Here is a 12,971-nt window from a genome sequence, read left to right as displayed (position 1 = left end):
GGGTGAGTGAGTTTGTTTAGCTGTTTGTGTTTTTCTTTTTCTTTCAGGTGATTTCAGTTATAGTGTCCATTGGAATTGTGTGTTGGGGGACAGTTTGAACCTTTGTTCCCTTGATCAGCCTCAATCAGCTTTGTGATGATTAACTAGGGGGTAGGGCTGACCTAGGAGGGAAGGCCTTAAAAGCCAGAGGCTAAGTGACCAAGGGGAGCTAGTGAACAGGGGAGTTTGAGAGAGGGAGTTGTAATAAAATCGCTATGGTTAGGAAGGGCTGCATCACCAGTGCCAACACTGCTCCTTTCTCCTCCACCCGCGCCTCTATCCGCACGGACAACCTACCCATGGGTGCCTCTATCCAGATCCTGGTGTGGATTTGCAGAGACCGTGGCCTGCATTTCCCACTGACAGAAAGCCAGGCTAGGCAGTCCATCCATTGTGAGAGGTGCCTCCTGGTGGACTCTATCAGGAAGCAGGTGGGACAGCTACAGGAGGAGGTGGCTAGGCTGAGGAGCATCCATGCACATGCGGAATTCCTCAAGAGTATTCATATGGAGACTTCCAAGGCTGGGGACACTATTTCAGCTAGAGAGGACTGTTGTCATGCCACCAGGGGAGGAGGATAATGGTCTGGTACAGGGTGGAGATTGGCTGATGGTTACTTCTGGCAGCAGGCAGTGCTCCACCACTACTCCCAACCCACCCACCATTGTATGGAGAACAGTTATGCTGCCCTGGCAACAAGTGATGAGGAATCACCCCCAAAGGTTGAAGAGGAGAAGCCAGGTACCCCGAAGGCTGGGAGGATCACAGCCACCTCTCCCAGGAGGAAACATAGGGTAGTGGTGGTTGGAGACTCTCTTCTGAGGGGGATGGAGGCACCCATCTGTCGCCCTGATATGGCATCCTGGGCGGTTTGCTGCCTGCCAGGGACCCATATCCAAGATGTTACAGAGGGATTGTCAAGGATCATCCAGCCCTCTGATTACTACCCCATGCTACTCATTCATGTGGGCAGGAATGATACTGTGAGGTATGACCCTTAGCAAATCAGAAGTGACTACAGTGCTCTGGAAGTACAGGTGAAGGAGTTGGGAGCATAGGTGGTATTCTCTTCAATCCTTCTGCTCAAGGGTAGGGGCCTCGGTAGAGACAGATGCATCCTGGAGGTGAATGCCTGGACGTGAGGATGATGTCGCCAGGATGGCTTTGGCTTCCTTGACCACAGAATTCTGTTCCAGGAAGAAGGACTGCTAAACAGACATGGGATCCACCTATCAAGGAAGGTGGAGAGCATATTTGGATACAGATTAGCTAACCTAATGAGGAGGGCTTTAAATTTGATTCAACAGGGACAGGTGACCAAAGTCCACAGGTAAGTCAAAAACATGGAGACATGGGAGAAGGGTCAGAATCTGGGGGGAGAATGGGCTGCTATAGCAGAAATAAGGGGGAGACAAGACAGAACTGAGAGGGGGAATCAAATCAGAATCTTAGATGTCTGTATACTAATGCGAGAAATATGGGGAATAAGCAGGAAGAACTCAAAATGCTAGTAAATAAATACAACTATGACATAGTTGGCATCAGGCAGATTTGGTGAGATAGTACCCATGACTGGAATACTGGTATAGAAGGATACAGCTTGCTCAGGAAGGACAGTCAGGGAAAAAAGGGAGGTGGTGTTGCCTTATATATTAAAAATGTATACACTTGGACTGAGGTTGAGGTAGAAACAAGAGACAGACTTGTTGAAAGTCTCTGGGTAAGGGTAAAAGAGGTAAAAAACAAGGGTAATGTCCTGGTAGGGGTCTACTACAGACAGGAAGAAGAGGTGAATGAGGCTTTTTTTAAACAACTAACAAAATCATCCAAAGCACAGGACTTGGTGGTGATGGAGGACTTCAACTACCTAGATATCTGTTGGGAAAATAACACAGCAGAACAGATTATCCAACAAGTTCTTGGAATGGTTTGGAAATAATTTTTTATTTCAGAAGGTGGAGAAAGCTCCTAGGGCGGAGGCTGTTCTTGATTTTGACAAATAGGGAGGAATTGGAATTGAAAATTTGAAAGTGGAAGGCAACTTGGGTGAAAGTCATCTTGAAATGGTGATAGAGTTCATGATTCTAAGGAATGGTAGGAGGGAGAACAGCACAATAAACACAATGGAGTTCAAGAAGTCAGACTTTAGCAAACTCAGGGAGCTGGTACTTAAAATCCCATGGGAAACAAGTCTAAGGGGAAAAAACATTGAAGACAGTTGGCAGTTTTTCAAAGAGACATTATTAAGGGCACAAGAGCAAACAATCATACTGCGTAGGAAAGATAAGCAGTATGGCAAGAGACCACAATGGCTTAACCAAGAGATCTTTAATAATCTAAAACTAAAAAAAGAGTCCTACAAAAAGTGGAAACTCAGTCAAATTGCAAAGGATGAATATAAACAAATAACACAAGTATGTAGGGGCAAAATTAGAAAAGCCAAGGCACAAAATGAGATCAAATTAGCTCTATCTAGGGACATGAAAGGAAACAAGAAAAGATTCTACTAATACATTAGAAGCAAGAGGAAGACCAAGGACAGAGTAGGCCCATTACTCAATGAGGGGGGAAAGACAGTAACAGAAAATGTGGAAATGGCAGAGGTGCTTAATGACTTATTTGTTTATATTTACACCAAGAAGGTTGGTGGCAATGTGACATCTGACATAGTGAATGCTTGTGAGAATGAGGTAGGACCAGAGTCTAAAATCGGGAAAGAACGAGTCAAAAATTACTTAGACAAGTTAGATGTCTTCAAATCACCAGGGACTGATGAAATGCGTACTAGAATACTCAATGAGCTGACTGAGAAGATATCTGAGCCATTCGCAATTATCTTTGAAAAGTCATGAAAGACGGGAGACATTCCAGAAGACTGGAAAAGGGCAAATATAGTGCCTATCTATAAAAAGGGAAATAAGGACAGCCCAGGAAATTACAGACCAATCAGCTTAACATCTGTACCTGGAAAGATAATGGGGCAAATAATTAAGAAATCAATTTGCAAATGCCTAGAAGATAATAAGGTGATAAATAACCGTCAGCATGGATTTGTCAAGAACAAATCACGTCAAACCAACCAGATAGCTTTCTTTGACAGGGTAACAAGCCTTGTGGATAGTGGGGAAGCGGTAGATGTCGTATATCTTGACTTTAGTAAGACTTTTGATACTGTCTCGCATGACCTTCTCATAAACAAATTAGGGAAATACAACCTAGATAGAGCTACTATAAGTTGGGTACAGAACTGGCTGGAAAATCATTCCCAGAGAGTAATTATTAGTGGTTCACAGTCATGTTGGAAGGGCATAACAATTGGGGTCCCACAGGGATTGATTCTGGGTCTGGTTCTGTTCAATATCTTCATCAATGCTTTAGATAATGGCATTGAGAGTCCATATATAAAGTTTTCAGATGATACCAAGCTGGGAGGGGCTGCACGTGCTTTGGAGGATAGGATTAAAATTCAAAATGATCTGGACAAACTAGAAAAATGGTCTGAAGTAAAGAGGATAAAATTCAATAAGGAAAAATGCAAAGTGCTCCACTTAGGAAGGAACAATCAGTTGCACATATACAAAATAGGAAATGATTGCCTAGGAAGGAGTACTGTGGAAATGGATCTGGGGGTCACAGTGGATCACAAGCTAAATATGAGTCAACAGTGGAATGCTTTTGTAAAAAAAGCGAACATCATTCTGGCATGTATTAGCAGGAGTATTCTAAGCAAAACATGAGAAGTAATTCTTCCACTTTACTCCATGCTGATTAGGCCTCAACTGGAGTATCGTGTCCAGTTCTGGGCACCACATTTCAGGAAAGATGTGGACAAATTTCTTGTTTCCTTTTATGTCCCTAGAAGAGCAACAAGAATGATTAAAGGTCTAGAAACGTCATGACCTATGAGGGAAGATTGAAAAAATTGGGTTTGTTTAGTCTGGAGAAGAGAAGACTGAGAGGGGACATGACAACAGGTTTTAAGTACATAAAAAGTTATTACAAGGAGGAGGGAGAAAAATTTGTTCTTCTTAACCTCTGAGGATAGGACAAAAAGCAATGAGCTTAAATTGCAGCAAGGGCAGTTTAGGTTGGACATTAGGAAAAACTTCCCAACTGTCAGAAAGGTTAAGCACTGGAATAAATTGCCTAGGGAGGTTGTGGAATCTCCATCACTGGGGATTTTTAAGAGCAAGTTGGACAAACACCTGTCAGGGATAATTATAATTATAATATAATTGAGTGCAGGGGACTGGACTAGATGACCTCCCGAGCTCCCATCCAGTTCTATGACTTTATGATTCTATGTCACCTCAGGATGGGATGCAGAGATAAAATTTCTAGACACCATTAATGACTGCTCCTTGGAGCTAGTCCCATAAGCCACAAAAGGAAAGGGCATTCTCGATTTCGTCCTAAGTAGCATACAGGAACTGGTCCAAAAGGTGAATATTGCTGAACCACTCAGTAATAGCTATCATAATGTAATTAAATTTAACATCCTTGTGGAGGGAAAAATACCAAAGATGCTTTCCACAGTAGCCTTTAACTTAAACAAGGGGACTACACACACCAGAGGAAGCTAGTTTAATTGAAATTAAAAGGAACAGTCACAAGAGTGAAATGCCTGCAGCTGGATGGAAACTTTTTAAAAAAACATGATAATAGTAGCCAAAATTAAATATATCCCCCACTCCCTCCCACAAAAAACAGTAAAGGCTAAGAAAATGCTACCATGGTTAAATGACAGAGTAAAAGAGAGAGATAGAGACAAAAAGTCATCCTTTAAAAATGAGATGTCAAATCCTACAGAGGAAAAGAGAAAGGAATATAAACTCTGGCAAGTGAAGTTGAAAAGTATAATTAGGCAGTCCAAAAAACAATCTGAAGAGCTATTAGCAAGACACAAAACTAATGGCATTTTTTTTAATTACATCAGAAGCAGGAAACCTACTAAAAATCACTAGGGACGCTGGACGATTGAGGTGCTCAAGGCAGACAGGACTGTTGTGAAGAAGATAAATGAGTTCTTTGTGTCAGCCTTCACTGCAGATGATGAGAGGAAGAGTCCCATACCTGAGCCATACTTTTTAGGGAGAGTGACCATATTTCCCTGTGCTGAATATAGGGAATCTGGTAAAATTACTCATATTCAAGAGAGTTCAATAGCAATCAATCAGAACTATGCAGTACAAATATTCAAATCAACATCAAGTTGTCTGAGCTCCTGTTAAAAAGAAATACCACATAGTTGGATTCTTTTTATTTACATTCTTATCTTTAAGTCTTTAGGGTTCACATGGGGAGGGGTGACAAACACACCCTACCCCCCCCAAACACACACATTGGGAGAGGTGACACACATACACTCCGGTACACATCTCTCACACGGGTGGAAAGGGGGGACCAACCGACCCAACCCTCCCTTCCCGATGCTCTCCATCTTCCTGTCTGCAGGCAGAAAGTGAATTGACAAGAGCCTTGAAGGTGGGCAGCTGAAGAGCTATCATTTCAAGTTCCCCCCTGGAAAATGAAAATTTTTCAAGAAAATTGACATTTTCTGGAAGAAAGTTTTAATTTTGTGAAAAGGGCCATTTCTATTGGAAATTCATTCCAACTGAAAATTCCCAACCAGTGCTAGTGTACACAAGCCCTTTCGGTCACAAGTTCAGAAGAAGATAGTTCAACTTTCACTATTCTTTCTCACTCATTAAGTAGTTACAAATGAGTGTCACACTTTAGTTGTTTAATAAGTATCAGCTGACAAAACAATAAAAGGATAAACAGCCAGAGTCATAATAACAATACTATGCACAAATCTGGATGTTATCATAATCTGTAATATACGAAGAAAGCATGTGCATGTGTGTCTATTTCCTTTCAGGACCCAATACTGGGCTCACTAAATTATTTGGAGATTAGCTATTGTTTTCAAATGGCAGCACAATTAGACTTTATATCTAGTGCATATTTATGGGAAGGTTTCATTCTAAGGGTATGACTACACTACGAAATTAGATCAATTTTATAGAAGTCGATGTTTAGAAAGTAATTTTACACCGTCAATTGTGTGTGTCCCCACTAAGCACAATAGGTTGGCAGAGTGCGTCCTCGCTACTGTGGCTAGCATTGACTCAGGGAGTGGTGCACTGTGAGCACTATGGATCCATGAGTCGATGCTAGCCCCATTGTGGGTAGTTATCCCACAGTCCCCACTGCCCATTGGAATTTTGGGTTAAGCTCCCAATGCCTAATGGGGCAAAAACATTGTCGCAGGTGGTTTTGGGTTTCATCAGTTTCCCCTCCTTCTTTCCCTCCCTCCTTGAAAGCAATGGCAAACAATCATTTCATGCCTTTTTTCCTGGGTTACCCGTGCAGACACCATAGCACAGCAAGCATTGAGCCCACACAGCTCAGCACTGCTGTTGTGAGCATTGTAAACACCATGTGCATTATCCTGTGGTATGTGCAGAACCTGGCCAGGAGAAGCCAGCACGAGGATGATTGTGAGGAGGACATGGACACAGACATTCCTGAAAGCACAGGATGTGGCAATTGGGACATCATGGTGGCAGTGGGATGGATTCAGCAGGTGGATTCAGTGGAACACTGATTCTGGGCCCGGCAAACAAGCACAGACTGGTGGGATTACATAGTGTTGCAGGTATGGGATGATTCCCAGTGGCTGCAAAACTTTCGCATGCATAACGCCACTTTCATGGAACTTTGTGAGTTGCTTTCCCCCGCTGTGAAGTGCAAGAATACCAAGATGAGACCTGCCCTGACAGTTGAGAAGCAAGTGGCAATAGCCCTGTGGAAGCTTGAAATGCCTGACTGCTACCAGTCAGTCAGGAATCAATTTGGAGTGGACAAATCTACTCTTGGAGCTGCTGTGATCCACGTAGCCAAGACAATCAGTGACCTTCTGCTCACAAGGGTAGTGACTCTGGGAAATATGCAGGTCATAGTGGATGGCTTTGCTGCAATGGGGTTCCCTAACTGTGGTGGGGCGATAGAAGGAACGCATATCCCTATCTTGCAACTGAACCACATTGTCAAACAGTACATAAACCACAAGGGGTACTTCTCAATGGTACTGCAAGCACTGGTGGATCACAAGGGACGTTTCACCAACATCAACATGGGATGGCCGGGAAAGGTGCATGATACTCGAATCTTCCATCCCACCATCCACCTCAGCCTGGACCAGTCCACACAAGAGATCCACTTCCTGGACACTACTGTGCTAATAAGTGATGGTCACATAAACACCACCCTGTACTGGAAACCTACTGACCGCTATTCCTACCTACATGCCTCCAACTTTCATCCAGACCACACCAAACAATCCATTGTCTACAGCCAAGCTCTATGATACAACCGCTTTTGCTCCAACCCCTCAGACAGACACAAACACCTACAAGATCTCTATAAAGCATTCTTACAACTACAATACCCACCTGCTGAAGTGAAGAAACAGATTGACAGAGCCAGAAGAGCACCCAGAAGTCACCTACTACAGGACAGGCCCAATAAAGAAAATAACAGAACGCCACTAGCCATCACCTACAGCCCCCAACTAAAACCTCTCCAACGCATCATCAAGGATCTACAACCTATCCTGAAGGACGATCCATCACTCTCACAGATCTTGGGAGACAGGCCAGTCCTTGCTTACAGACAGCCCCCCAACCTGAAGCAAATACTCATCAGCAACCACCCCCCCCACTCCCCACTGTTCCTCAGACGTTCTTGTCAGCTGCTGGAAATGGCCCACCTTGATTATCACTACAAAAGGTTCCCCCCCCGCTCTCCTGCTGGTAATAGCTCACCTTAAGTGATCACTCTGGTTACAGTGTGTATGGTAACACCCATTGTTTCATGTTCTCTATGTATATAAATCTCCCCACTGTATTTTCCACTGAGTGCATCCGATGAAGTGAGCTGTAGCTCACAAAAGCTTATGCTCAAATAAATTTGTTAGTCTCTAAGGTGCCCCCACATTAGCCTCAGCATGTCCTCCTGCATGTTCTGATCACACTCACTGAATGCTTTCCTGGCCTCTGCCACCGAATGCCTCCATGCATTCAGCTGTGCCCTATCAGTGCGGGAGGACTGCATGAGCTCGGAAAACATATCATCGCGAGTGTGTTTTTTTTGCCTTCTAATCTGTGATAACCTCAGGGACGGAATCGATATGGGGAGCATAGAAACATTTGCACCTGCGGGGGGCTAAAAAGGGAGAGTAAAATTTAAGAAGATACATTTCTGAGAACAAAAGGGAGGCTCTTTCACAGTGAATCAAGCAATTTACAGCAGACAGCACATGTGCTTTAGGTACAAGGTCGCATTTTGCCTTTTATATTGAGCACCTCCTGGTATGGTGACACATCACACACAGCTGGGCATCAGAATTCGGTTTCCAATAGCCATTGTAAGCCAAACGGTATGCAGGGTTGGCTTCTTCTGCCTTCATAACATGTGGGAATGATTTCAAACTGCAGCGTCCTCCTTTCCCATAGCAAGCAGTATCAGTTGGGTTTGCCATTTAAAAGGAGGGGCTGTGGTGTTGGGTTGGATGTGCAGCACACCCCTCCCCACATTGCGTGGCTATTCTCCGGGATGATCCGTTTTAGCCAAGCGCAAACAGTCCAGCATGAACGGGGTCCTTTTACTCTTCTCTTACAAAAAAATCCCCTATTTCAACCAGGTGACCATGAATGATATCACTCTCCTGAGGCTGACAGAGAAAAATAAAGACTGAAAATGTTGCATGAATGTAACCAAAAGCCAGGACCATTTGATGCCATGTTTTGTGTTGCAGTGAGTCCAGACTACTTGCTACTGGCTTGGCGTGATAAAGTGTCCTACCATGGAGGACAAAATAATGCAGCCCTCCACAGAAACCTCTGCAAAGGCTTTCAGAGTACCTTCAGGAGAGCTTCATGGAGATGTCCCTGGAGGAATCCAGCTCCATCCCCAGACACATTAACAGACTTTTCCAATAGCTCTACTGGCCATGAATGCATCCCAATTCTTCAGGGCAAATCAAACATTAAACACAATTGCTTTGAACTCCTGCAGTGTAGCTACAAATGTGCAGTCACCAGAGGTGCCTTCTCCGCCTTCAGGGTCTGGAAACCCGCCTTGGGAGGGTATTGGCTCCAAGGTGATGAAAAGGTCCTGGTTGCCGGGGAGAATGGATTCTCCGCTTGCCTGCTGCACATTCTCCTCCTCCTCCTCTTCCTCATCCACAAAATCCTCCTCCATGTTGTGTAAGACTCCCCCCTTGCAGGTGTCCACAGACAGTGGTGAGGTACTGGTAGGGTCCCCCCTTAGAATGGCATGCAGCTGATCATAGAAGTGGCATGTATGGGGCTCTGACTTGGAGCTACCATCTGCTTCCTTGGTCTTATAGTAGGCTTGCCTGAGCTCCTTGATTTTCACGTGGCACTGCTGTGTGTCCCTGTTCTAGCCTCTGTCCATCATGCCCTGTGTCATTTTGGCATATATATTAGCATTTCTTCTTTTTGATTGGAGTTCTGCCTGCACAGATTCTGATCCCCATACAGAAATCAGATCCAGTGTCTCCCATTCGCTCCATGCTGGATCTCATTTGCAATTCTGGGGCTGCATGGTCACCTGTGTTGCTGAGCTCGCCACGCTGACCAAACAGGAAATGAAATTCAAAAGTTCCCAGGGCTTTTCCTGTGTACCTGGCTAGTGCATCGGTGTTGAAAGTGCTGTCCAGAGTGGTCACATTGGAGCACTCTGGGATAGCAACTGGAGGCAAATACCATTGAATTGCACAACACTGTGTCTGCACTATCCCAAATTTGACCCAAGAAGGTCAATTTTAGCACTACTCCCCTCGTCGGGGAGGAGTAGGGCAGTCCATTTCAGGAACCCTTTAGGTTGATGGAACGGGCTTGATTGTGTAGCCAAATTGCTTATAAAATTTACCTAATGTGGCTAAATTCGACCTAACCTCGTAGTGTAGACGAGGGCTAATTGTGGAAGACTATAAGATAAATATAATCACACTGTAATGTAACCCACATGCCTAATAACAGATCTATTGGGGTAAGGGGCGAGTTGTGTCTGGTCCTTGTTGCTAGGCAGATGCACAATTAGCTCTCCACATGCAGAAGTTTCTGAAATTGGGTGTGGTAGTTTTGAGTATATTCAAAAATTTCCCTGTTGCTGGATTCAGACTCCATGAGGGAAAGTCGTGAGGGCAGCTGCTTTACAAAAGACCAGGTGCATTGTATGGGCTGGGAGAATCTGAACCCAGGAGTAGAAAGCAGGCTTTTTTCCCCTAATGTTAAGGAATTTTGCAGCAGGTTAGTGATATTGTTAACCTTTAACAGAGAAACCCTGGCAATGATAAATCTAGAAAGGGAAATTAGGAGGGAAAAATAATTTCCTTTATTTTAAATCTATACTTTGAATGTTCTTTGATTTTAGCCAAACTGTTTTAGTTAAATTGTCTCAACTAGTATGATTCCCCAACTTTTCTCTTATTTAAATATGATAATGTGGAAAGAGTCATTTGGAGTTTGCTATTCTAATTTTTGTATTTCATAAAATCATTGAATATCAGGGTTGGAAGGGACCTCAGGAGGTCATCTAGTCCAACCCCCTGCTCGAAGCAGGAACAATCCCCAACTAAATCATCCCAGCCAGGGCTTTGTCAAGCCTGACCTTAAAAATATCTACGGAAGGAGATTCCACCACCTCCCTAGGTAACGCATTCCAGTGTTTCACCACCCTCCTAGTAAAACAGTTTTTCCTAATATCCAACCTAAACCTCCCCCACTGCAACTTGAGACCATTACTCCTTGTTCTGTCATCAGCTACCACTGAGAACAGTCTAGAGCCATCCTCTTTGGAACCTCCTTTCAGGTAGTTGAAAGCAGCTATCAAATCCACCCTCATTTTTCTCTTCTGCAGACTAAACAATCCCAGTTCCCTCAGCCTCTCCTCATAACTCATGTGTTCCAGTCCCCTAATAATTTTTGTTGCCCTCTGCTGGATGTTTTCCAACTTTTTTCATATCCATCTTGTAGTGTGGAGCCCAAAACTGGACACAGTACTCCAGATGAGGCCTCATCAATGGTGAATAGAGGGGAACGATCACGTCTCTCAATCTGCTGGCAATGCCCCTACTTATACATCCCAAAATGCCATTGGCCTTCTTGGCAACAAGGGCACACTGTTGACTCATATCCAGCTTCTCGTCCACTGTAACCCCTAGGTCCTTTTCTACAGAACTACCGCCGAGCCATTCAGTCCCTAGTCTGTAGCGGTGCATGGGATTCTTCCGTCCTAAGTGCAGGTCTCTGCACTTGTCCTTGTTGAACCTCATCAGATTTCTTTTGGCCAAATCCTCTAATTTGTCTAGGTCCCTCTGTATCCTATCCCTACCCTCCAGCGTATCTACCTCTCCTCCCAATTTAGTGTCATCTGCAAACTTGCTGAGGGTGCAATCCACACCATCCTCCAGATCATTTATGAAGATATTGAACAAAACTGGCCCCAGGATCGATCCTTGGGGCACTCCACTTGATACCGGCTGCCAACTAGACATGGAGCCATTGATCACTACCCATTGAGCCTGACAATCTAGCCAACTTTCTATCCACCTTATAGTGCATTCATCCAGCCCATACTTCTTTAACTTGCTGGCAAGAATACTGTTGGAGACTGTGTCAAAAGCTTTGCTAAAGTCGAGGAACAACATGTCCACTGCTTTCCCTTCATCCACAGAACCAGTTATTGCATCATAGAAGGCAATTAGATTAGTCAGACATGACTTGCCCTTGGTGAATCCATGCTGACTGTTCCTGATCACTTTCCTCTCCTCTAAGGGCTTCAGAATTGATTCCTTGTGGACCTGCTCCATGATTTTTCCAGGGACTGAGGTGAGGCTGACTGGCCTGTAGTTCCCAGGATCCTCCTTCTTCCCTTTTTAAAGATGGGCACTACATTAGCCTTTTTCCAGTTGTCCGGGACTTCTCCAGATTGCCATGAGTTTTCAAAGATGATGGCCAATGGCTCTGCAATCACATCCACCAACTCCTTGAGCACTCTCGGATGCAACACATCCGGCCCCATGGACTTGTGCTCGTCCAGCTTTTCTAAATAGTCCCAAACCACTTCTTTCTCCACAGAGGGCTGGTCACCTCCTCCCCATGCTGTGGTGCCCAGTGCAGTAGTCTGGGAGCTGATCTTCTTCGTGAAGACAGAGGCAAAAAAAGCATTGAGTACATGAGCTCTTTCCACGTCCTCTGTCACTAGGTTGCCTCCCTCATTGAGTAAGGGGCCCACACTTTCCTTGACTTTCTTCTTGTTGCTAACATACATGAAGAACCTTTCTTGTTACTCTGAACATCTCTTGCTAGCTGCAACTCCAGGTGTAATTTGACCTTCCTGAGTTCACTCCTGCATGGCAGAGCAATATTTTTATACTCATCCCTGGACATTTGTCCAATCTCCACTTCTTGTAAGCTTCTTTTTTGTATTTAAGATGAGCAAAGATTTCACTGTTAAGCCAAGCTGGTCGCCTGCCATATTTACTATTTTTTCTACACATCGGGATGGTTTGTCCCTGTAACCTCAATAAGGATTCTTTAAAATACAGCCAGCTCTCCTGGACTCCTTTCCCCCTCATGTTATTCTCCCAGGGGATCCTACCCATCAGTTCCCTGAGGGTGTCAAAATCTGCTTTTCTGAAGTCCAGGGTCCGTATTCTGCTGCTTTCCTTTCTTCCCTATGTCCGGATCCTGAATTCGACCATCTCATGGTCACTGCCTCCCAAGTTCCCATCCACTTTAGCTTCTCCTACTAATTCTTTTGCTTGTAACAGTTATTTGCTTGTAACAGTTTTTTAAAATCTATATACTTAACTGAGTGGTTGGTTAATTGTTTATCTG

Source organism: Lepidochelys kempii, chromosome 1 (assembly GCF_965140285.1).
Source record: "Lepidochelys kempii isolate rLepKem1 chromosome 1, rLepKem1.hap1, whole genome shotgun sequence".
NCBI classification, from domain to species: domain Eukaryota; kingdom Metazoa; phylum Chordata; order Testudines; family Cheloniidae; genus Lepidochelys; species Lepidochelys kempii.
The sequence above is the reverse complement of the archived record's forward strand: the minus strand, read 5'-3'. Positions refer to the sequence as shown.